At 39.0% G+C, this 27118-nt stretch overlaps 1 long non-coding RNA gene across 3 annotated transcripts in view; it reads right to left on the reverse strand.

Annotated features, from left to right (window-relative positions):
* The window catches only part of LOC119717473 (uncharacterized), a 37571-nt gene extending 15512 nt beyond the window's left edge, over positions 1-22059 (reverse strand). For 2 of the 3 annotated variants that reach the window (XR_011806696.1, XR_005267067.2), the window contains exon 1: positions 21989-22057. This is a non-coding gene — a long non-coding RNA (uncharacterized lncRNA). Of the gene's footprint in view, positions 1-21932 lie in introns of all 3 variants that reach the window. The other variant, XR_005267065.2, reaches the window with a different exon arrangement.
* Between the last annotated feature and the right edge of the window lie 5059 nt (positions 22060-27118).

Here is a 27118-nt window from a genome sequence, read left to right on the forward strand (position 1 = left end):
AGTAAATTCATTCTTGGTTGTATAAAACATTTTTCCTCATTCCATTTGAAATATTCCAAATACAAAACAGCTTTTTCTTTTTTTTTTCCTGCTTATTTATATGGTTAAAAAGGCATGTCATCTGTAATCACTATAATTCATCTGTATAAAATCTATATCACTTCTTTGAGGTTTTGGAAACTTGAGATTCAAAAACAAAATTCATCTTGTTTCACATTACTTACATGCAAACTATAATTGGTAAGTTGTTCTCACTATCCTATAGCTAAAGAAACCCCAAATTTTACATGTTTCCTTTTCACAGACCCTCCCTCAATTCTGAAAGGCGTTCTCCATAGAATAACAAAGACTGCAGTACTTAAGGAAGCCCATCTGTTAAGGCAACTTCCATGGAAAATGGCCAGAAACAAAACTGCAGGACCTTGTGAAAAGCTTGAGAGAAAGAAAACACTTGAAAAGCAGACTTGGGAAAAAATTAGAATTTCCAGAACAGACCAAAAAAAAAAAAAAAAAGAAAAAAAAAACAAACTTGAATGCCTGATCAGATAGAATCAACATGGCAAAGAAAGCTCATCAACTCAGTATGAGGAGGAGGTTGTACTCTCTGGACACTAAGGCTAGGAAAAAGGAGGACTACATAGAAGAGACTGCAACTTAATAAATACTTAGAGAAAAGGAGGAGGAAATGATCAAGCCTGAGGATAAAGCATAGAAAGGAGTGAATAGAGCTGAGATTCAGCCAAACAATACAATTATAAATTAATAGGTGACTCTGGGGAGATGAGGTTAATTATGCCGTGAAAAGTCAAGAAAGGGGTGTCTGAAGATACAGAGAAAAGAATCATAACTGAAAATAAAAATTAGGGTTCTAATGTTTCCCTGCATAATCACTGAGAAGCTCTCTCCGAGCAACCCTAAAATCACGCTTTCTTTCTTGTTAGCCTAGAGATCAAAGTACACATAAGCCAGTATAATGTTTCAAGCCAAAACTGATTACCAAGGTGCAATCAAGAATCTGAAGCCAAGGGCAGATATACCAGATGAGAAACCAGAAACAAGTTATAAAGGCAGTAGATGCCCAGGGCTTTGAGACAAAGGCAATAGTCTTCAACTGCAGAACTATTAAACAGTAGCTACACATGCTACTGCCTTGCATGGGTTCCTGCACTCCAGCAGCTAAGGAGCATAGGCAGGCTACACCTGTGTTCACCTCAGCCCTCCAATAACTCACAAGCCTTGGCGGGGGAGATCCTTGGAAAAGAGAGAACAATCTTAAGCCAATAATAAGAAATTAACATCCTTTAATTCAGGTGTATTTTGCTGTGGTGTGCATCAAGACTCTCTTCCAAGCTTTAAAAAAAAAAAAAAAAAAAAAAAAAGTAAACCCTGATCTTTCTATTTCCCTTAATTTGGCATGCAAGGCCCATCATATGACTAAATTGCATTCTAGTGGCTCTTGCACCAAATAGGGTGTTACAGACAGTACTTCTGAGATTGAAAGCCTTGACCACGCAGCCCATACTGTGAGTGGTTTACAGTCCTCTGCACATGTTTACATGACCATACAGTACCCCATGCCTTCTGAGTTCATAAGATGACACCATCCAGGCCCTTCCCACTGCTGCTGAGACCTTTCATCTCCAATTTAATCATTTGATCCACACTGAATCCTCTTCCTAAGTTTAGCAGCCAACAACAAAAAGCCCAGTCCCTCTGCAAACAGATACAATAAGGGAATCGCAGGTTCTCAAGGCAATATTTATATCCAGATGATTTTTTCTTCACTTTTACTTAGGGACAGGTTGGCTTTGCTGCGGGACATCACCTCTTCTGCAAGACACAGGTAGGAACTCTTTTCCTCTTCTCCTAAGAGGCTGGGCAACAAGTGAAGGCCCCTGGCTGCAGCACCTCCTAGCCTTGCCCCATCATCAGTGTCATGAGACCCCTTCAGAGGCACAGATGTGACATTGTTTGCACTGTGATGAGCAGAAACAAATCCCCACAGCTTTGTCTACAGTTAGAAATATCCTGAGGCCTTTAGGATGTTTTCCTTCAAGTTGCTCTTCCAAAAAAGCACATCTTCAAATTGCCTCTGTAAGAGAAGAGGCTTGTCTGTTCAGTAAAATTTCTTTTTTCTAGCTAAATGACGTAGCAGTACTCTTTAGAGCAGACTATCTGCCACAATGATTGTCTCCAAGGTACAAATACTATCATGTACAATAATACAATCTGATCTTTCACTGGAAGCAAAACTATTTACTTGTTGAAGTCGTTAGGCAGGAAAGAAGCATTTCAAAAGTCCCAGAGCCATTCATCCACAACCTTTAAGTGTGCGTGTCTGTAATTTAGAGTGTGTAAGCCACAAAAACACCCTAAATGGAACCTGCCTCCCAGAAAGAGATGTCAGTTTGGCTCAATAAGTCACAATGAGAATCCCAGAAAAACAGAGCATATGGTGCTTAGCGCAGAACTCATGTCCTGACAAAGGTTATGTGTGAAAATGCCAGGCTCCTGTGCCAGCCTGGACCTCTGCTCTATGCATGTCTCACCTGTTGATTTGATACTGCAGCGGTTTAAGTTTTCTTCACAAAGGTGCCATGTGTGAGGTTTGTGTAATGCTTCAGAAGAGCAGTGTGCACTAACATTGCAGAAAGGCAGCTGTTCAGTAAAGAGCCTAGGACATAACAGCAGAGGAACAAGGAATTTTAGCAGAAATGTCCTTAAATACAGTGTGTGTATACCTAACTAACCTTACAAGGCTTCCACAAAAAAACAGATGGAGCTACCTCTTCAGAAAATGCTTTGAAGATACATTGAGAAGTTAGTGATCCACACAACAGTTACCTTGTGCAAGCACTTGCCTGTGCTGTGCTGAACTATGCCTTCAGTCTGTGTTGCTCTGCACAAATCCCTTGGACATAGGATAAACTCAGCCTTCTCGTTGTACCAGAAGAGCCTGAAGGCAGTTTCAGTTTGGTACCTAGGATTGTGCCACCTGTGTTACCTTGCTTTTAACTAGAAGTACAGCAAAAAGTTCCCAAGCTTGACAGTTGAGCTGGTGAATTGAGTTGTTTTCTTTTTAGAAAATCCTGTAACAGATCAAATGATCAAAACAGAACTTCTTCTATGGACAGGGTCTACACAGTATGTTGTACATGGATTAGAGGCCTCTTCAGTGCTACACAACTTGGTGTTCCCAGAGTTTAAAGTTACATTAGATCATCTATATTACTCTCACCCTGAAGCGTTAGTTCTAATAAATAACATTTTATGTGACACCTTACAGAGTTTGAGTACCTTTCATACTGGGATCATAATGAACCATCACCTCCCAACACATAACAGGTCCACCTGGAGTACAAGACAGAGATGTTAAATTGCTATGTTCCCCAAAATACATAAGATGCCTACATCCCAGAGACCCAGGACAGTTACGCTCTGCCTTTGTTAACCACAATCTATTTATGATAACAGTACTGAATGGAAGGTTTCATGTGCCTCTTTAAGACAGAAATTCTTCTCTAAAATCAGCCATCTAAAAATTAGGTATACTTTCTTAAATCAATATTTAGACTCCCTATAGATTCAGCAAAGAGAGAGAGGAGTGATTCAGGATAGTAATCCATCCCTTTTTAAGACAGTTACCTGGGAAAGGCAAAATTAAGCTTTCTCTATAGATGCATTTAAAGTATCCATAGGAGCCAAGCCTGATCTCCAGCCAGCTTAAACTTCATACCTAGCTGTTATGGCTTTAAAGTCAAGTGAGGTGATTTGTACTCCCAGTTGGCACTGACAGGGAAGTCAGAACAGTTTGGAAGCAAAGTATTTGAAATACACTAAAGACAAGATAAGCATAACCATCTATTTTGTTATATAAAAAGAAGGGAATTTTGAGAAATACATACTTCCCTCTGGTACTGCCTCATCCATTCACTTTGCTGTACCCTCAGCTCACACTACAGATTTTTGCAAGACTTTCTTCAGGTTGTAATGAATGATCCATCTGCTGACACCAGACCAGAGAAATGTATTGCTCTGTCTGTGGCTGTTACAACCCATCGCTTGTTTATGCCCGCTAGCACTCTCAGTGTGCATGCAGGCAGTTGTTGTGGTCTCAAGAACTAATTATGAATAGGTGACAGGTAATTGATCTGTCTTCTGAGAATGGCCTTAATTTCATCAGTACAATCAGGACACTAGGGTATTTTGCAAGGAGCGAGCTGCATGGGAAATAGCTGGTATACAGCAATTGCAGACACGGCTGAAGCAAAACGAGCAGACAAGAATGAAGGAATAGCACTGCTGAGAATACAACAGGAATGTATTTGCATAGATTGTACTTGCTGTTCCTCTTGTGTTATGTTAGCGTGGGTCTCAAGTTTATGCTCCAGCATAACTTTTTCAGTTGAGCACCAAGTCTGTGAATGTACACTCACGTCTGGAGGGTGGAATGGAGCTGCACCCCTGGGGAGGCACAGGCAGAGGCATAACAGAGGAGACAAGGAAGGGTCCTGGTGTGCACTAGCATTAATTTTTTGAGACTTTACAGACAGAGTCACTTGTCTGTAAGACCTTGATTCTAAATTGAGACAAATGTACCTGCAACTATATATTTGTGTATATATGTATACAGACATTTAAATGAATATATGGTAGGCCTGGGGACAAAAGAAAATTCTATTTTTTGAATAGCAGCTATTTCTGTAATATTATAGGGATGTTTTAAATGCTTTCTTCCTCTAAGAGAAGACTGAGTTACCTATCCACCATTTTCTATCTGAGCACCTCCAAATATACTGCTGTGTACACGGAAAGATAAACATACAGATTATGTCAATCTCTTATTTAAATAAACTGTTGAATCTAAGAACTCAAGAGGAAATAATTGGAACAGAACTCCATATTCCTCCACTTTAAGTACTTACAGATACCTTCTCTAGCTTACCACCTTAGGTCAGCATTTCATTTTGAAAGACATTCACCCTTACTTCTTTTCTCCAGCTTTTCCTTCTTGCTTTCAAGAAAGTAAATGATAGAAAAGTACTATTTATTGGTCAGTTCTTTGCTTAGATGTCTCTGTTCTGTTATTCTAGTGCAGGACTTATCTTTATTCCAAAATGTTAAAGGCTTTTGTCTTGTCTCAGGTATTTCCCAACTATAGAAAACATCTATTAGAAAATCTTAGATAGATGTATCATGAAAAGCAAACACCTTTAGAAGTACAGGTAAGCATGATACTTTCATTGCCAGCCAGGATGCTGGGTTTTGTCCAACCTGACCTCGGGTCCGTTGCTGGAGAAGGGCTGACCTCCGAACATCTGCTGGGAACCTAGACTGTTGCATGTTCAGCTCATCCAGGTCTCATCTACCCATCACGCATGAACACAGATCTGGTGGGACACTCAGCCTCCCACCCTTGAGAACAAGTTGCCTCCAAGGAAAAATGTGTACAGGGCAAGAGTGACTTCTCAGGACTTGAGAAACGGCTCAAGAGGATTAACTGGCAATGTAGGTATAATATTAATTTCCTTGCATCTCTACTTCCAATTCTGTTTCTGCAGGCAAGAAGAGGATCTGATCTTTAGCGTGAGACATAAAGTAAAAGAAAGAGAATGAAATTCCCTATGGGGATGAAAGCAATCAACCCAACAGATTTTATATTTTTATTTTTTTATTAAAAATCTTCTGATTGCATCACTGCATTTACCACAGGCTACTTCTCTGGAAACTAAGCAGGATCAGCAGCCCAGCAATTAAACCCTCCTCTGTGCTCCCAGGACAGCCTTCACTGATGAACTAGGATTAGAAAGGAGTTAATCCTACATAAGGTAAAGGAGAAAAATGGTGGAAATACTGGATTTTAGTTAGCAGATGTGAAGAAATGTATATATATTAGGCATGAAAAAGAATTAGAAAATAATAAAATTAATAAAAAAATAGTTAGACTTATGACCCTATCTGAAATGCTCACATTCAAGTAATTAAAAAAAAAAAAAAAAAGCAATCACAGAGATTTGCAGACCAGAGAATCCCAGGATCATGGTCACCCAAAAAGCTTGTTTTTAAATGACCACCTGCACTCATAACACATCTGAATATACTACAGGGGAAGTGGAAGAAAAACAAAAATTGTACCCAGCTCCTCCGGTAACAGATAAAGAATACAAGAAGCGTTGGATGTCCATAACTGAGCCTTTCAGGAGCCACAGCAGCAGCACCGTTTTGGATGCCCAGTCCCCCAGGGCCTGGAGGCTGCCACGCTGCCCTGGCCCTGTGGCAGCCACTGAGCTGCCTCATCCTAGCAAGACTGTGCTGGGGCTCAGGGTGTGCTGTCATGGACAGCTCATCAGCACAACCCCACACACCCTGCTTATAGTGCTACTGCAGAGTAGGAGAACAAGCTGTCCTCTGGGTGGCCTCCAACCACCCCACAGCACCCTGCCGGCTCTAACACATCCGTGGCAAAGATTGCAGCAATACACAACCAGGACTCACAATACTGACTACAATGCCATTCACAGCAACAGTCATGTATTTTCATTTTTATTTACTGTTTAAAGACACTTCATATCATACCCACATCTGGAAGGAAAAATATTTCTGTATTCAGTCTCAAAAGTGGCTCAAACAAAGAGTCTATCCTTTCCTGTAGCAGTCCCAAAAGGCATACAATTCATTTTGCCGCTGTCTGCAGCTTGCCATTTTGTCAGTTCAACAGACGGTTGAACTGTTTGCAGCCTTTAAAACCTACTTGGTTGCTATGGCTACCAGCTCTTCAAAATATCACTACCAGATTTTTTTTTTTTTTTAAAAAAGTACTCTAGGTCTGATGATCATACCATGATTTTGCCTGATGTCACAAGAAAATAGTTCTAGATTTAGGACCCCCAGAGATAAAGGATGGTGTAAGTCAACAGCAGACTGCTGAAAGAATATGTCCTCTGTGCTTTGCAGCTTCATATTGTTACATTAATCTCACAAACAAACTGAGTGGAACATAAAAACACTGAAAAGTAAAGCAACTTCAGAGAAACATGATGCTCAAAATTGTTATTTGTAGCAAATTAATTTTTACACGTGTAATATTAACATCCAAATCTTCAGATGGCATACATTTGGTTAACATTAGTGGGGACAATGTGAACTACATTACCTAAATGTTTTGCCACAGGTCACAGAATTACAGAATGATTTGGGTCGGAAAGGACCTTAAAGCCCACCCAGTTCCAACCCCCTACCATGGGCAGGGACACCTCCCACCAGACCAGGTTGCCCAAAGCCCCATCCAGCCTGGCCTTGAACATTTCCAGGAATGGGGCATCCACAGCTTCTCTGGGCAAAAAATATGTAGGAGTTGACATGATTTTGCATCTTTATATCAATATGTATTAAACTAATTTTTTGACAGCATTAGGCTACAGATTATATTTACTACAGAGATGAAACTGTACTGCAGAAAGCCATATAAGCACAGACATAAGATCAGCCAAGTACTTTCATTCCTCACCAGCTCTTGATTAAAGTTACTGTCAGGAAGCCCACAGAAAGCAATGACTTTGTAAGAAGGAAGCCAAAAGCTAGACCCTCAAAAGTAAGTATCTGCAATAATTTCTTCAAGCAACACAACTTACTCTGTTTGAAACTTCAGCCATGAAAGCATTGCCTCAGCAATCTTTATATAAAGACCTGAGTGTGTTGCTGGTTTTTTTTGTTTGTTTGTTTTTTAATTCATCAGTGAATTCTGACGTTAAGTTAATTAAAGGTGATATAATTTATTAATGCATCATTGTATACAAATAAAAAAAATAAAGAAACTTAGTCATTGTGTTCTTAGAGATAAAGTTGTGGTTTTTTTTTTTCACGTTTTTTTGAATCAGAGAAACAAGGACATCCAGTGGCTCTAAGGATAAGAATAGTATGCACTGTTGATTGATATTAAAAGTAGTTTATATTATTAAAATTGGTTTCAAACATGCAATTAAGCATAAGTGCTAGTTTCTCTTCTACTCAGTATTTAATATTCAGATGAAGGACTAACTACCAAATAAGCTTATTGCATTTCTAATGAATAAACATTTTAATTTTAAACCACCAACATGTAAGTTTGTCTTTATTAGTTACTATGCTGAGTTACGTTATCCAGTTAAAAATGTCCCAGATGTAAGGGAATCTATCCCTTTGAACACAAAAGCTAAGCAGTTACGCAAATTTCAGTGACAAAGTGTTCCCCTATGTTACATAACAAGACTTAAGAAACCAACAGACCACTTTAAAAAAAAAAAAAAAAACGTACTTCACTAAATGTAAAATAATAGAGGCTTTTTTTCTTGACATAAAACTAGCCAGCATTCCTTCACCCATCAAGTATTTTCAACATACATTGGAAATCAAAGGTTGGCAACGAAGATAAATGTGTCATTTTTCTACAGAGGAGACATTACAGAGAAGCTGTTCTTAGATGGTGAATAATAGAGACTTAGAGTACAATGAAATAATGCTGTTCTTCTTCCTGTACTTTCCTGCATGGGTGAATATGGACATAAATATGCCAATTTCTAACTTGCGAAGAAAACACGGTGGCTCCACTGTAAAAGTTTTCCTAGACTATCAAGTTATTGGGAAAAAAAGGAACAATTGAGACTGATAACACCTGGTTTTACCTAGCATGATCATTGCAAGCACGTATGTTGTTTTATTGCCTCACAATTACTTGCTTGATCACATGCGAATGTTTTGAATTTACTGATCTTGTAGTGAAAAACAAATCGATAGAAGCACAGTTTGACCAACAAACCTCCTTTACAAGCCCTCTCTATTTATTAGTATGCCATTTTCAAATTCATTGATAACATTAAACTAGGAAGGGAGTAATTGCCACTTCAATATCAATTAGTTACTGTGATTATCAAATATCAATCGATTCTATCTTGCATCATCTTGATTCAAAATCCCTAGAATGTATCTCTATTTTACAACTAGAGACTATATCATCCTCCAGGAGATTAGCAAACAAACAAAACAAAACAAACAAACAAAAAATTTGATTATCAATGGCTTGGTTTCCAAATTATCTTTATCACCTAGTATGCATGTTTTCCTGGTTTTTGGTCTATATTTGTATAATTTATCTTCATAACATATCACCTAAATCTATTTTCTTTAAGCTTGTTTTTATTGTTGTTTGTTTGTTTGTTGTTGTTCTTTTTAAGTGTTAAAAATATTGACTCAGCTAGATGAACAGCCAGCTCTAGGCATTAGAGATGTACCAGGGTAGCAAGGAACAGAACCAAGACCCTCTTCTATACCAAAAAACAGAGGCTCTTACATAGCACTGAATTCAGACTTTGCAGCAGGGAAGTGCCAAACAACTTAGTCAAAACATTTGTTTTTTAATACCAATAAATATTCTTCATGTAAATGTTCTCTCTGATAACATGACATTCATTCCAATGCTGTCTCATTTCCATCTAGTTCAACTCTGTGGTTATTTGCTACTTGAATTGCCACACTGCTTCAACCCTCTAGTCATGGGCCATGACCCCAGTCACCAAGGACTGAGCAAACAGGATACAAAACTGCCAAGTGGCCCAGAGAAAATGAATTTGCCTTTAGTCACAGACAAGTAGAGTGGATCATTAAGCATTTGGAAAGGAGCACCAAAGAGAGAAAGCAAGATTTTATTTGGAGAACAGAAAAATCTGCTTCTCTGTTTATGTCTTCTTAGAGACTGGGGCTGAGTTTGTTTTCTGACAAAATTACTCAAAGACAATGTACAAAGATAGAGACATAAAACATCTACCCAAAACCTAAAGGGAGTTAAAGGAATTCTCTCGCCCCCTCAAAAATCTGAAAAAAAAAAATATATATATATATATATATACACACATATACATATATATATATACACACACATATACATATATATATATACATATACATATATTAGAGCCAGGAGAGAAAGCCACAGAGAACAAAGTTCCTGACGAAGGGCAGGAATTCAGTAATAAAAACTTGGTTAAATGTACTGCAGGTGCCTGATAATTTGAAAAAGATAAGCCTACTGATCTGGATCTGAGATTCAGCTGCAGTCATCAGAGCTTTAGTGAGAGAAGTTTTAGAGATATGTCAGGGATGGAGGATGGATTAGAGATGTGATGAAGTCGGAGGAGACTATAGAATACAAATGAGTTTAGGAATGGAAAGAAAGGAAGGTCTGGGCAGGAGTTAGAAAGATAGAAGTACCATGGGTGGGCTTTTTAAGTGTAGAAAATGGGGAAATACACTAAACAAACAGACTGCAAGAAAGGCAACCAAAGGCACTGGAAGATAACATGGAAGCTGAATGAAGAAACCCAAATGAGAAGTTCATATTTGTGACAGAAGGAAAGAAGGAGGAGGAATAGGAAGAGAGAGAAATCAAAGCTATGAGTATCTGTAATGGTTTTGTCTGTCTTCTCTTCATAGAAATCTGTGAAAACCTGGGTGGAGAGGCAAGTGGAGGCAGGAGAAACAATGTGGAGGCAGGAGAGCAATAGTCTTGAAGAGATGAGTCTTTGGTATCTCAATTTACACAGTGGAAATATCCACAAGAAGTGTACTTGACCAGTTGAAGGCAGACTTAGGTTCATATGAAGTGTCGCTGTTTCATAGAATGGCATAAAGACTGAATATGGCAACAACAGAAAAGACTTATGTCTGTATGGGACAACTGCAGGTAGTTTAACCGATGCAAATCCTTTTCCAAATGAATTTGTCACATCTATAACCTGTCTATGTGTAGAAATGCTTTTCTAAGTAAATTGGCCAGTATGTCAGTGCCTAAGGCTGGAGGATTGCATAATAAACCCTTCAGATTTGTTACTGCTCTGCTCAAAAATTCCTCATGCATTTTGAGAAATATTTATGGAATATACTGAGCACCGATATATCCTCTGGACTGTAAAGTTCTGGGTTATGTTCTTTGTCTTTCAAGGAGACCGTCACAATATCACAATAATCTCTGAACTAATGGTAATCACATATGATTTGGGAGATGCTCCCTCCATTTATGATTCATCCTTAAAAAAAAAAAAAAAGGGGGGGGGGGGGACGGGAAGAAAGAAAGACAGACTCCATAATTGCGTACACACATTTCACTCCACATAAATGCATATTATATGTTTTCTTTCAGCTCAGGCAGGTAAAAGGTTACTAAAGTTGCCCATACTAAAGAAAATATAATTCACTCTTGCATATTTTGCTACTTATAAGCAGCAGCACTAAACTACAGGCATTTTCTGTCCACATACTTTCTTGAAGCTCAAACAGCCACTAAATTTCACTGGGGAAAAAAAAAAATCAGAACTTTGACTATCAAAAACTTTCCACTAATGTCTTCCTACATGCAAACCAGCACACTTTGGAACTGTTCCTGAAAGGAAATATACTTTTTCCTATCATCCCTACCAAGCAGCCTCAAAATAATTTGTTGTATGTTGTTTTGTTTCATTGCATTTGAAAAAGCTTCTCCTATCCTTTTCAAGGGACAGTATTTAGTGCATTTACAATTCTAACATTTAGACACACAAATGTTGACTTCATCATCAAAGGTAATGAACATTCGTACTTCCCTGTGATTCCTGTGGGACATATAGCAGCCTAATGAATCTACAAGAGCATATAATTTATGTTTAAAAATATAATTACCCACATTGGAGCTAATTGTCTTCTCAGTGAATTTAGAAACAAAAACAAAATCAGAACTTTCCTCCAGTCTTCAATTTCGGACACTGGCAGTCAAATGCCAAGTTCAGTTGTCAAGTTAATGCTGAATTGCAACCATGCCAATCAGCCATGAAGCTCAATGTGGACAGGGAAGATGAGATTTGACTGAGTCAGTCACCTTAAGCGTCTTTTGTAATCAACACAGAGAAAGAGCCACTTCAGTGTGATTCACCTCATCCCAAAGGAAAAGTCTAAAATAAGTCAGGTGAGTCATGCCCCAGAAATGCCTATTTCTCACCACAGACTTTGATGGGAGCTGTGGAGGGCTACCTTTGATTTAGATAACTACATTTCTGAGGTCTAAATTCAGGTGAGCTGAATCTCATCAGAAGTGTCTAATACTGCTGCCTACTCAGAATGAGTAGAAAGGTGTGAAAGTAGCAAAAATTGTTTCATTAACAGTGGAAAAACAATGTTCACCAGAGAATATATATATATAAATAAAAAAGATATCCTCTAGACAAAGCAAACATTTTTATTATGTTCTCTAAAGCATTACGACTTGCTTTTGGTGACTGGTTATCAAGCCACAACATTTACTTTTGAGTCAGAAGTACTGCAGTAGCAATCTATCCTAGATGCAGATCAAGCTACTATTTACAACTTGAAAGAAGTCTGAATAATATCATAACTTTTATTATTTTTATTTTAAAGTCCTTTGGCTACATAATAGGTGTACACAATGAAATCACTAGAATGGACTGAAGCAAGGTGCTGCTGACTTATTACTGGCTACATTCAAAGTCAAATCATGGAGAAAAACACTGAACAAGAAAGAAGGCCAGGGTAAGCCACAAGTACTCTCTCTTAGCTGAGAATGTGCTAGAAAAATACATTGCACTACAAAAAATAAAAATAAAAAAAAAAATCAGAGTAGTAAGAAAATTAGGTTAAAGTAGAGGAAGGCAGTGAATTTGAACAGTAATTGGAAAGGTCCTATTTTCACAGTTAGAGGCTGATGGAAAAAATGTCACAATATCGATGTGATGGGTCTAACAGCTTCTCCCACAGTAAGAAGAAAAAAAAAATATATACCATTGCTTTGTATTAGTTATCTAGGGACAGTGATGTTATATGGTGAATCCAAAGTATTCCTAGAAAACTGGTTTATATGCCACCATTAATAAAAATTATTCCCTGCCTCAATGAAGTAAATAGCCAGCAGACATAGGTGAAGTTGTGGGGTTTATTAATGGATACCTGCCTGAAACTGAGCTGTACCTGATTTTTATTTTTTTTTCATTGGGGATGCAGTCAGCATAGGATATGTACATCCTGATAGAAATGTATGCCTTTGCTCCACTGACATGAATAATGTGGCTAAAAAAGGGTGCTCATAAGTTTCTGAAGGAAAATGCCCAGCTTCTGAAATGCACAGACATAATATATGTGGTAAATGTGTCCAGTGTCTGCATGTATAAATTGCATAGCAGGATCACTGATGTCCCAAACGCAGACAGGAAGGTACTCTTTATGATTAAAACAATCTTGGCTTCTTTCAGAGAACACCGAATGGGATTTTTAATGCCTATATGTTACTGGGCATATCCCCCCTTCTAGACTGAAGTATATATGAAGGGCTTCATTGGTGGTGCCAGTCCAAGACTGACCACACATACAGAAGTCTGCATAACTCATCACAGTGATTGTCACAATAAGTTTTTTGTACCAAAACTGCTATGCCAGAGCTGGACAGCAAGATAGTGGAGCAGCTTCCATGTAGCTGCTTCCTGACTACAACAGGATGACTTCATGTCCCACTCCTTAAGCACCTGTACCACCTCCTAGTGTATGGTCAGGAAGTTCATCATCTGTACTCATACATTATTAGCCTAGTGCAAGTCATTCACATTTGGAGGACTGTATGGTCCTATCATCAACTGGCCAGGATTTACACAAAAAAATATCATCAACATGCAGTTGGTCTGATCACAAGGCTGATGTAATCAAGTGATTTCTCTGATGTTTGTGTATTTAGATGTACCAAAACTATGAGTGTTGCTGCTCAGGAGAGCATTGCCCTTCAGATGAACCGAGTACCTTGCATCAATCTTGCTAATGTGCCTCCCCCTTTGCTTGAAACTCCCTGGACAGTTGAAAGGTGGGATGTGTCAGACAGCCCTGTGAGGGCACTGGCTGCACTGAGTTACTCCCAGTTTGGAAGGTCTGGCTTCAGACCTCTCACACAACACTGTATAGGTGACCTTTGCCATTTGCTGCTGGCTTCAGTATCAACACAAAATAATTTTATAGCTACTGTGTAGGATTTACTGGCACATTTTTAGTTACAGTTGAGAGACTTTCTGCCTCAGTGAACAATGCAGTTCCCCAACAAGTAAGTATATACACTTCCTTACACATGTGCAAGAAGACAGATAGAAATGTCAACTGTGAATCAGCTATTATAACTAGAGCTATTTCTTCACTTTCTGAACAGTAAAAGCGACTACATAGCCTGTCTCTGCAGGAGTTGTGCAGAGCAATGCTAAGACTTGTCACTACTCCCAGTTTTAACATTATGTATTGAGAAATACAGCTACATACTCTCGGCATCTTTCTTTCTTCTTCATTTACAGTAGGGCTGTTATCCTCTTAATCATGAAGTGGGGTCTAGCATTACTATTGCTCTTGTAGTTTTATCATACCTGTATTACTTTACCACACCCCCAGACAGGATCTCACTTAGACACAAACACCAAAAAGTCATCCACTTCTCCTGGAGAAAAAGGTGAAATTCTGGCCCTACTGAAATTGATGGGAATTTGGAGGCCAAGGGTTTACTCCAAATGTCTCCACCTCTGCCACTAGAGCTGCACAGCCAAAATCCATCTGCCAAGGACCGGCAAACTGTATCAGATTATTACTGTGTTGCTTTGGTAACAAATGTTCCTAGTGCTACAGTGATGGTTCAGAAAACCTTAGATCATTGCCAGGAAAAATGCACAGATTAGTGATTCTCAAAGTACACAAGCAAGGTCTTTTTCTGACGTGATTTTTTTTCCCCCCAATGAAATTAGTCTCAATCTAGGAGTTAATTCAATTGAGCATGAGCACTGTCACAACATTTAAGAAGTTTGAAGTCACACAAGACACTTTCATGGAGCTGGCACACCTGCATCTTCTACAGGTGAAAACCAAGAAGGATGTCCTTTGGATAAGACATCAATCTCACATACCAGTGCACAGATGTATTTATGCAACTTAACCATATACCCATTGAAAACTTCTTTTCCTCCAATGTAAGCAGGGCTTGGATTCAACCTCAGCCTACAAAATGTTAAATTTAAAGAGTTGCAATGTAGGTATAACTTATCAGCCTAACCATACATAGCTGTTGCTATTTATGGTACCCTGGGACATCCATCTGTTCTCCTACTGCATTTACAAAATGATACACGTCCTGTGTTATCTGCCAGCTCCATGTGGATGTGACAGATGTGTAAAATGTTGCCACATACCAAACAGAATCACACTGTATATATTTACAAGACAGTTAGGTGTCTAGGCTCCCATTATAGTCATGCAGATCTGGTCAGTGGAGCCTGGAGGAGAATTTAACCCACTCTGAAGTAAACAGTTACTGGTTTGTTCTTCATTGACGGTAGCAGATAAACTTTCATTGACTATAATGGGAGTCTAAACACCCAGATCACCCATGTGTGAACATTTAAGGTTAGATATCTTAATCTGCAAGCTGACTTCCTCTCTAATTTTAGCTTTAAAAAATATGCCTCGGGTGGAAAAAGAGACAGACTCTCTGATCCTGACTAACAACACAAAATCTTTGAAGGAATTACATGAGAAGATATGCCTCTGCATATAAGTTAGTAGTTAGATCTTTGGACTGTATCAGCATTAATTATACTCTACAAATGGATTTCAAATTCTGGTGATTCACCATCAGAACAAAATAGAGGAAAGTGTACCTAAAACTGAATGAATGCCTATAACCTGTTTTTCATAAACTGAAATTCATCACTAATTTAAAGAATTGTTCAGACTCATGTAGACAAATAGGAATGTCCAAAGGGAATGGATGATACAAATGATATTCAAGCAGGCATATCTCTAAACAGGTAGTTTGTAGTAGATCCACACTTTCAGACAGATAAAAGCAGTTAACATGCGTCCACCTTTACTGATTTAACCCCTTATGAAAGTTGAGTTTTAAAATGCAGCCTAAGTGACATTCTTAGGATCCATTCATAGAACAGGTGTTACCATCACAGAGTGGTTAGTGCAGTAACAGATAGAAAATAGCATCCTGTTTGCTAAATCTGTCAAAAGTAGTAATGCCCACAAAGTCTTGGCTCAGGAAGCTCAGGGAAGTATTTGGCTTGAGAAATGGAAGAAACAAAATTGTACAGGAGATGAATCTCTGAAAATGCTGCTAATATCTGAATTGACCAAGAGAAGTTAAATAAAAAGAAGGTATTATAAATCTTCCCTCACTTCAGCTGAACTAATCATCTGTACACATTAAGACAGCATTTAATAAATGGTGCCCTGGGAAAAGTAAAAAAATCTACATTTTGGTGAATGCTCTGCCAACTGCAAAGTGAAGCCAAGATTACAGTGGCCTTTTAGTACAGTTAACAAAAAAAAAAAAAATCAATAGCTTTTGATTTTTATTAAATTACTATCAGTGCAGAGAAAGACTGAAGTATATTTTCCGTTTACTCCACAGAACCATATCTTCAAGAAGGTTGCAAATAATTGGATACAGAAACCTTCTGACAGAGTGGCTGAGATATCTTTATTGTTAGAGGGGATGCTTAATATACTTCCTTCCAGTGGCCCTTCAACAAGGAGGAAAGACATCTGAGGACTCAATAATTGATTGCTGCTTCAAAGAATTAATAAAAAGCACTGCACGTAGAGAGCAGTTATAGCTATGAATGAACTGTGCTCTCCGTGGCTTTGTTCTCCTAGAAAACCTATCAGAATTTCTATTATTAAACAAAGTGCATACAGCCTCAAAGGGGAAGCAGAGAGGGGAGGAGAGATGTCATGATAATGAATATAAAACACATTTTATTCCAAATTCTACTCAACTGAATTTTGAATAACCAGACATCGTTAAAGATATCCTGAAGGAGTATAGATCAACAAGATGTACATTTCCATTTTTAACAAAGATCTCCACTTCCACTAATTCTTTACTCTACACTCATTTCCTTCAGTATTTTCTGGTCCTTTTCACATTTCCTCCCAAAGCAGTGTTCAGAAGTTACGACAGGGTGATGGACTGCTGTGAAAGAATCCTAGAAGAATGCCTGCTTGGCAGGGCTGGAGGAACTCTCTTCCAGACAGACCATTTCAAAGATTTTCAACCTGTCTGGAAGCTGTGTAGCCCTATACTTTTTTTTTTTTTTTTCTAAAAGTGACATTATTTCCCCTGCTGTGAATTTACACCTTCTTCTGCAATTTTTCATTTACCTCTAGGGATACACAGACCACAGGTGGAAAAATCACCGCCATTTATAGAGCTCATATTAGACCTGTTGCTCTCCTGGGTGTGTTAGGGGTCACTGAAAAAAGAAGGCTTATCATTTATCACTCATACCATCTAAAGCCTATACAATAGTTAGTGGCAGCACTGCCCAGCATCTTTGACTCATCTCACACCAAACACATAGGCATACAGTGACAGTGTATGCAATGTATTGCAAGGCAGCTGGGAAGAGCCTCATAAAGTCAAGGAATACACACCAGGGTGGAATGGGATAAAGAGGGGTGACTTCTCACACATAATTTAAAAGACCTTTAGCCACCTCAAGGAGCCTGAATAAGGGGAGAGCTGGGAGAAAATATTTTTAAAAACAACGAGGAGAGGAAATTATGGAAAAATAATGTCAGGACAGCTTTCCTCTGACCATAACACTGCCCTGAATATAAAGCTCCTTTCATTGTCATGGAGAAAGCATCCCAAAAGTTCATTTCAGGTCTCAGAAATGTATCAGTAGCAGAGGCAAAAGTCATGTGAGACAAAATTTAGTCAGGGGTAAAATACAGTCAGTCATTTTCAATCATGCTCAGAAAACAATGGAACCATGTATTCAATAATTTTGAGATACCATGTCCAAAGTAGCCCCGTTGATTCATACTGCCATACAAGGACATCTGAGAAGATAGAGGATGAACAATTCACAAGAGCCAGAACTGGGAAGAATGCCTGTACTGAACAGACCCAAGACTTACCTAACTGTATATAACGTCTTCTACAGTAGTTGTAACAAGTGCCTATAGGAGAGTAGGAACTGGTCAAGAACATATCATAATTTCTCCTAATCCACCAGCCTCCAACTTCATTCAGACCAGGCATTTCTTCAGTTGTGTATGATAGCTATTCATTTATTAATCATCATTTTCCTTTGGATACAAGCAAACTGTTCAAAATGGTAGTATCCCTTGACAAGTTGTTCTGCAGGATAACTATCTGTTGCCTAAAGAGACACCTCATCTGATTTATTTTGAACAATGCTCCTCCTACCCTGTTTTGAGGGCTCCTATGTTTGGCACTGAAAATCATATAACAGTTTTCTATTTTGCTTGCTGGGAAGACCTTGTTTTCTAAGGCATTCTTTAGGTGGAAGACATTCCTTTATTTTGAACAGATCTCTGTCTCTTCTCTAAATCTTTTCCACTTGTATTGTATCTTTTTGGAATTGCTATGCTATCTATTCAGAAACATTTATAGTTACAATAATGATTCTGAAAGCTATGAAAAAAAACCGTTAGTGACTTAAAAGAAATTATGACATTTTGACAGGTTTTAAAACACATATATTAAACTGATCATGTGCCTCTTCATTGAAAACCATGTTTTGCTTTGTCTGTGATATGGTACCATGACAGCAATAATAAAATTATAATATTCATATCTTAATTCGTCATGATTGTCCCAGAATTCCATAAAATTTTGAGGATTAAACAATATTATGGGAAAGAACTTATATTTTGTTTTCTCTGTGATTATAACTTCATTGAATAACTCAAAATATTCTGAAATGACTGTTACTTTCCCACCTCCGTCTTCATTCTCCCATAGGAAGTATCACACTATTCACTGTATCTAAATAGCAAAGTATTGAAATATGACAATTTGGAGGGTACACAACATAAATGAAAATCAATTTGTGGAAAACAAAGCAATCCCTAGTCACGTATTTTATTTAATCTGAATAATGAAGGCTAATGCAATGAGGTATCATAATCTCCGCTATGATTTAATCTTGTAACATAAAGCTTTGCTGCATAGTGAAAAAAAAAAAAAAAGTAAACAACAAAGCTAGTCTTCAACCTTCTCTATAGATAAAAAAATCACTTAAATCATTTCCATAGAGATATTTTAAATCATATTAAAAAAGAAAAACAAAACAAAACAAAAAAAAAACCACTGCTTATGTTAAAAGATAAACTGATAAACTTCAGGAATGAAAGCGTGATGTATCATGAAGACAGCCAAGGAAAGCGGGCACTTCACAAACACATGTTTTTTTGTGTAGGAATTTTTCTTTTGATTCCTTTTTGTTTTCCTGGATGCAGCTGTTTCTTTGGAAGAGACTCAGCACTATGTGTGCTTGTGAGGTGACCCAGGGCAGAGGATGGAGAACATCAAAGAAGACAGCAGACAGATAGCAAGCAGTACTCCAAGCCACACCAGGTCTAATGGCATTGCAGGTACTACAGTCTCTGCCCAGGGCCATGGGGCTGGTGCAGCACCAGCAGGCACAGCCACCTCAGGGTCCCTCTGCCACCACCAGGAGCCATAAAATCAGCACCAGCCCAAGCCTGGGCCCTGCCAACATCCAGCAGACACGACCCTTTACCCAACACTTCAACATGGCCTACCCCTGCCGCTCATGGAGCCTTGGTGGGGCTGCTAACTCAGGGATGGAAGGCAAGTATGAAGTGGAAGGAATAAGAGGAGCTGAAGTGACAAGGCTGGGCTGAGATTTCCTTTGTTAGTCTGTTTTCCAACATAATTAAATGGATAAGTGATTAAAATCCTCTGTCCATGCTTGCTCAAAACAACGCATTCCAGTTTATTACACAGCCTGATGTGTATGAAACTACTTCCTCTAAAGGAAATAATAACTGAAACCACGCTAACATTTGTTAAGAAAATAACAACTAGAAATAGCATGTTTTCACCAAGAGTAATGGAAGACACCCTCTGTGAGGTATTCGGCTCCTGATTTGGTAGCTAGATGACATTAAAGCACACACAATTAAAAGTGAGAATAGGGAGAAAAGAAAAAAAAAAAAAAGAAAAAAAAAAGAAAAAATGAAAAACAGAATTCAAGGCTTGCTGGAATAACCTGCCACAACTTGTCAGCTGAACACAAAATGATAGGTACAGAGGCTGCTCTCCTTGGCACGGCTGTAGCATGAAGAAAGGAGACCCACATCCACTCTGCTTCATTACTTTGTCAGGTTATTTGTTTCAGACTGACTGCTTTCTCCCAGACCTTAGCAAATGTCTTTCCCTGTGCGTGAGAAGCCATGAAAAAATGCCAAAGGTATGTAATGCAAAGTGCTATAAGTTTTATATATATATATATATATATATATATATATATATATATATATATATATATATACACACACACATGCTTTATAACACAGGAAGGAAGCAGAAGGGTTTGGGGGAGTCCCCAGCTCTTTGCTTTGCTTCATTACTGTGCTATTCCCCATCAGTGGTGGCTATGCCTGTTGGGTCTCACCTTGTTGCTGAGCAGGGCTGAGAATGAACACACAGCCCATTCCTCTGTATCATCTGTATCATTTAATGAAGGATAACATGAATCTGCAGTAAATCATACCTGTGACTGCACACTGAAAATCCATCAATAATTTGCAAGAATAAGTTGCCTAAAGAGGGACATCCCAAAGGATCAGTACAATGAATAACAGTCAGAAGTGGCACATATCTATTTGGATGCAAGAACAAAAATGTTCATGGTGAGCTGTCAATTCCTAGAACAGGTTACCCAGACAGACTGTGAAATCTCCACCCTCAGAGATTTTCAGAAGTTGGATGAAGAAGATCCAAAGCACACTGCTCCAATGTTGGAGGTGACTCTGAGCAGGGGGCGTTGGACCATGTGGACTTCAGAGATCCCTTTCCTTCTGAATTACTTTCTAATTAACTTGAACATAGAAATGGGCTGGTGAAGTTCAAGGCTACATCTACATCATAAAGCAATACAATTGCAAGGAATATTTCTGGAGAGCTAAAGTAAGTCATGTCAGTTATTAGAACGGTCCTTGGAATAGTTTTGTACTGTTCCAGCCAGCAGTCTGCCAAATCATTCATAGGCACATCTGGGGAGATAGCACATACCTGCACACACTGTCAGTGAACAGTTTGCATATTTTGCAAACTGTTGCACCTTTTGGTAGCAGATGAAAGGCTTCAGTAGCTTGAACAGGAATTTTCACATCCCATCTGGCCTAAGGACCAGAGGAGAGTCCTAGGCACATTTGTTTAGTAATAATAGAGCGATTCCAGTGTGGGTATTATACAGATATTAATATGAGTCATTCCCAAAACTTGTAAGTGATACTGCAGTCTTTATCTACAATACAGAGATTTTTTGTAGCTTCTCACAGGATGTCACAGACCATAGATACATTGCCTCTTTTCTTCTCTGAGCAAACACCCTGTGCCTCTTGTTTAGTGAGAGGCTCAGAAAAGCTGGCACACATCACACTTCAGACTAGCATCATGCAAGCATTACAGACTCAGTTCCTATTAAAGAAGGGCACAGGCCGCCTATAAGCCCTGCAGTACATCTGCCAACTTTATGAGGATACCTCAGATATCCTAGAGTAACCAAAATGATGCTAGACTGCCCTGTTTAAGCAACTGGATCCCCATCTTACTTATAGAGAAATTTGGTTCCAAAAGACAGAGCAGAATGGGAAGCATGTTGTGTAAAACATAAGGTAATCTAAAATGAAACTGTATGAAGAACTACTCAGATGGATATACCTCTCTTTGGCTCTACAGCTGTGAAGAACAAAGAATATATCTTAGTTCTCTGATGGTAGAAAAAAACATTGATGTTGTGATACCATAACATCCCATTAGAACAGAGCAATACCTTTATTGAGTCTTCTTATTCTAGACAGAAAAATGTTTTATTAGCCAACATACTAACCTAGCAAAGTTCTCCTGTGCTGTCCCACAAAATAAACTTTTAAACTTAAGAGGTACCTTCTTTTAAAGGTTTTGCTGTCCCAAGGAAGGAAGAGCTATTCCAGTTTCCTTGAGCAGGAAGCAGTGGCCATTCTGGCTGAGAAGCTAAGGTATTTATTATATTACTCTGCAGTTAGGATTTGTCAATAATTGGTCTGCAGGTGAAGCAAATGATTACAAGACAGGTTTAGTTCAGGTGAAAACAAACTAATTCAGATTCTTGCCAAAGCAGACAGTGTAAAAAATTCTCTCACATCTAATGACGTTCTATTAAACTCCAAAATAAAATGCTTTGGTTTTAATCACTTGTTAATAAATTAAGGAAAGAAAGGACTAAATTCACAAAGCTACTGCTGTCTCAATCTTTCTTATGTTTGTCCCAGACCTTTCTCCAAAATGCACCAGTTTTGATTCACCTCTTCACCAAGGATCTTTCCTTTGGTTCCCCTCTCCAGGAGTAATTTTGACTTCATTTCACTGAGCAGGGCTCAGAACACCAGACTTGATACTGACAGGAGAGGGGACTTGCTCTGAGCCTGCCTTTCTAATAATCTTCTACATTGCATAAATAGTTAAAGGTTGAGTGCAACAGGCATTGACACATTCCTGTTCTTTGTGTTCTGCTTTTTGAACAACAGCTTGTTTGTTTTACCTATTAACCTGCACCAAGGTCATTTTTAATAGATAAAAGTAAAAAGCACCCCTTTCTATCATATGAGTGATTTGATTGGATCATCCAGATCTACAGAAATTATTTTTGCATGACTGGAGAAGGGTAATGTTGGAGTTGTGTGATATTCTGTGTGAAATAAAAACATAAGTACTTACTTACCTACTATATTATGGTATTGCTAAAACTGTTCTTTTGGCCCTTTTTTATATTTGTATATTCTAATATAAAATTATAGAACCTATGGTTTCATCAAGTAATTAAACAGCAGGTAAAGGGTTATTGACTTTACTACGAAGTTCTTCACCCTCACATCCAGCTATTAACTCAAAGGAAATATTTTCCTTTTCATTTATGCCTTAGGTAACCTGTGGATGACCTTCACAGCTCACATCACTTAATTTTTTGTATTTCTCACATAGCCTCAGGTTTATCCATCTGCATTACAAAGTCTTCAGACATTTTTGGGTTTTCAGCCCTTAAAGTCTATTACTCTTTAACACATAAATGTAAAGCAAAAATTAGCATCACCAAAGTCTATAGAAACAAGGAACTCCTTTTAATTGTATTTTTAAAAGAACAGATTTCAGAGTAAATAAATTTAGCGAAAAGCATGACGTGATTGCATAGAATGATTGTGGCACACTACACAATTCAAGAAATTCCACAACTTATGCAGTGTTATCCAGAAATTTAAAATAACAGTCACTTTTGTGTTTTCTTGTTATGCAGGGACAGGCTGAAATTTTAGATACCTGTATTCCTAGAGGTATAAACCACAACAATCCATGGTAATTGCCTCTTGTTTGAGTTTCCATGGAAACAGTGTTTATGGTATTGCAGTGTTATCGGGGGTGAAAAAAAAGTTATAAATAATAAAGAGGCTAATGTTGTTTCTCTTGGTCTTGCTGAACAGCTTCAGGCACTGAGGCAGATGAATTGGATAGAAATGGAAGACAGCAGCTGTAACACCAATGCTTATTATCATCTGTGCTTTATTACTGGAAAGCCCACATTACTGTTAAAGCTTCATAATGTGATGGTGCCAAATTACCTTTTATTACTATTATAACCACTAAAGATCTAGCTTCTTCAGAAATAATTGGCTATGCTATCTTCACTCTAGTAATTTGTAAAATTCTAACTTAAAGAGAAGTTAAAATGATTCAATCTTGGTTTGCATTTTGCTCATCTATTAGCTTTTATATTTCAACAAGTAATAGATAGATTGTTGTTTGTTAATACCTCCTCTCCTGCATTCCCACAGGCTTTACAGAACATCACTCTAACAACTATTTTATTTTTGTTGATATGCAAAACTGTACATAAATATACATTACCCCAAAGCTAAGCAATTCTCCCTTGTAACATAAATGGGTCACTTTGTAGAGGCAGTGCTTTTCATCCATTTCTTTCTTGTTATTTAGTAAAAACAAGCGGGCCTCATCTCTTGCACACTCAAATGTTAGTATATAATTGACCGAGCTGTAGGAACTTCACAGCACTCTGTCACAGCTTCCTGTGCTCTGTAACTCTGGGAACTGATGCAGTAGTAGAAACAGCTCCTGTGAGGCATTCGGTATCACCAAACCCTGCTGAAGTTACGGGTAATTGAAAGCACTCTGTACTTCTCCGGAAGATTTCAGGACCACATTCACATGGAAGACTTAATCACTTGAAAAAGGAGATCGGCGCCCATGTCATAAGCTGAGCTACCTTGCAGCAGGAATCTATAACTAGAAGTTTCAGCATTGTAGGACCCAGTCCAGAAAAAAAAAAACAGGTGAGAAGCAATGGGCTGTATCTCTCCTTCCCCACTGCTTTAATATCTAACTATAGCTTTATAATTCTCCTCATGTTATCAACATTTCTACTGGTAGTGTGATATCTAGATTGAAAACCCTCCTGTACATTAGAACAAAGATTTTAAGAACAGTCTTACATTACTTACAACGGTATGCTTTTAATCGCTGTTGTGAAGTGGGTCTCTCTTGACATGTGTGGTGGTGTTACACAGCTGGACAGCTAAGCTCCACCATAACTGCTCTCTCGCTCCCCCTTCTCAAAGGAAAAGTAGGAGAATATACGATGGAAAGGGCTCAAGGGCTAAGATAAGGACAGGGAGATCACTCAGAAATTATCATCATGGGCAAAACAGACTTGTGTAGGGAGATAAGAGAAATTTATTACCTATTACTAACAAGCTAGAGCAGTGAGAAACAACAACAACAAAAAGAACTAAAGACACCTTCTCCCCATCCACCATCGTCCACCTCCTCCCCCCAAGCAGCACAGGGGAACAGGTAATGAGGACTGTGGTCAGTTCCTGACTCTTCGTGTCCGCCGCTCCGTCATGGTCACTCCCTGCCCCTACTCCCTGTGGGGTCCCTCCCACGGGATGCTGTCCTTCCCGAAATGAGCCTGGGGGGCTACCCACAGGCAGCAGCTCTTCAAGCATTGCTCCCACACAGCTCCGTACCACGGGGTCCATCCCCCAGGAGCAAACTGCTCCAGCACGGGTCCCCCACGGGTGGGCGGCAGCTCCCCCCAGACCCCTGCTCCTGCGTGGGCTCCTCTCCACGGGCTGCAGCTCCGGCCCGGGGCCTGCTCCTGCGGGGGCTCTCCATGGGCCACAGCCTCCTCCAGGCCACATACACCTGCTCCACCGGGGGCTCCTCCACCCACGGGGGGGCTGCAGCGTGGAGATCTGCTCCATGTGGGACCCATGGGCTGCAGGGGGACAGCCTGCTCCACCAGGGGCCTCTCCACAGGCTGCAGGCGAACTGCTGCTGCCTGCCTGCAGCACCTCCTGCCCTCCTGCTGCATTCACCTTTGTGTCTGCAGTGTTGTTTCTCACTCCTCGCTCTCCCAGCTGCCATTTCCCAGCATTTTTTTTCCCCCTTTCTTAAATCTGCGCTCACAGAGGCACAAACAACATCATGTTTTGGCTCGGCTCTGGGCAGCAGTGGGTCCTTTTGGAGGAGGCTGAAACTGGCCCTTTTCTAACATGGGTCAGCTTCTGGATTCTTCTCACAGAGGCCACCCTTGCAGCCCCCCACTACCAAAATCTTGCCATGTAAACCCAGTACAATCTGGCAATGTTAACCCTCCTTCAAAGTGTAATTCAAGGCTCTCTGGACCCAAGAGACAATGCCAATTTCATCTGCTTATTAGAACATTCACCCCTGCAATTGCTGTTTAGTGAAGTCCTTATGTCCACATAAACACACATGCTCTGTAAGTTTGAATCCCATTCTGAACTTTGCAATTCAGTTTCATCATTGTTTTCTATAGCAACACTCCATACAAAATGAATGTTTTGGTGTTATGTCTCTTGTACTAGCCAAGAACAGAGCATTCAGAGAAACTTCAAAATGAGTAGTAATAGGAAAAGAAAGAAAAAAAATCACAGAGGAAACCCCTGCCTAAACCTACATTGACAACTATGATTTTATGTTAATCTTGTTTCAAAAGTGGGTACCTAATTGACAGCATTATTATCTATGTCTTCTATATAGACCTTCAAAACTTGATCTAAACAATAGTTTATCCAAAAACTCTACCAGTTAATTATGACTTGTGAAAGAACAATATCTACTTTGATTTAGTTTGTTTTTCTTAAAAAAATGTTGAGAGAAACTTAAGTGCATAAAAATTTATTTGCAAGGTCCATAGTTGATGGTGTGCATAGACTCCAGTGGTTGAAGTTACTTTCAGGGAAAAACAGAAAGATTCTCATCCCAGTGACAATCAGTAACAACACCTCAAAATCCGCAGGTCCAAGATGATGGACATGAGCAAAGAGCAGAGCTAGAAAAGAACTGCCACAGTAGTTTCAGCTTGCCCATGTGACATCTCGCACAGCTACAAGTGAAAGAAGACAGCAATATTACAGAAGAAGGGCTGTAGAGTTGCAGAGGGAAGCACCTGAGCACTGCAAAGGTTCAGGGACTCGAGAAACTCTACAACAGTTTAAAACATTCAGGAGAAAGAAAGAAAAAAAAAAAAAGAAAAAGAAAAAGGCCTAAGGTTCAAAATGATACACATATTTTAGAAGTCTACAGCAGTATCTGGGGGACCTTACAGGGACATTTGTTGAAAGTGAATTTACTTTATTCGCATCACTACTTGATGTGACATGTGAACTACTCACTGGTTTTTCTTACGGCTGACTGAAATTCAAAGCAAAAGTTTTCAGCTAGCACTGATGCAAGCAAGATGCATACCAAGATACAGTGATCCATTTGGATTGCAGGGGCACATGGAGGTTCCTTAGCAGGATCAGAAGAGCTACTTATCATACATAACCAACATGACTAAAAGATAGAAACTTGTCAAACACAGACACAATTGTTATAAATTCTGAGTCAATTTAGCTTTATGAGATTTATTTATGGGGTCAATAAAAGGCAAGTAAAGAGCACTGGGTGCACAGGGAGACTGGGCTCCTCCAACACACACACAAGTTACATCAGGCA

This window comes from Anas platyrhynchos, chromosome 1 (genome assembly GCF_047663525.1).
Source record: "Anas platyrhynchos isolate ZD024472 breed Pekin duck chromosome 1, IASCAAS_PekinDuck_T2T, whole genome shotgun sequence".
Taxonomy (NCBI): Eukaryota; Metazoa; Chordata; class Aves; order Anseriformes; family Anatidae; genus Anas; species Anas platyrhynchos.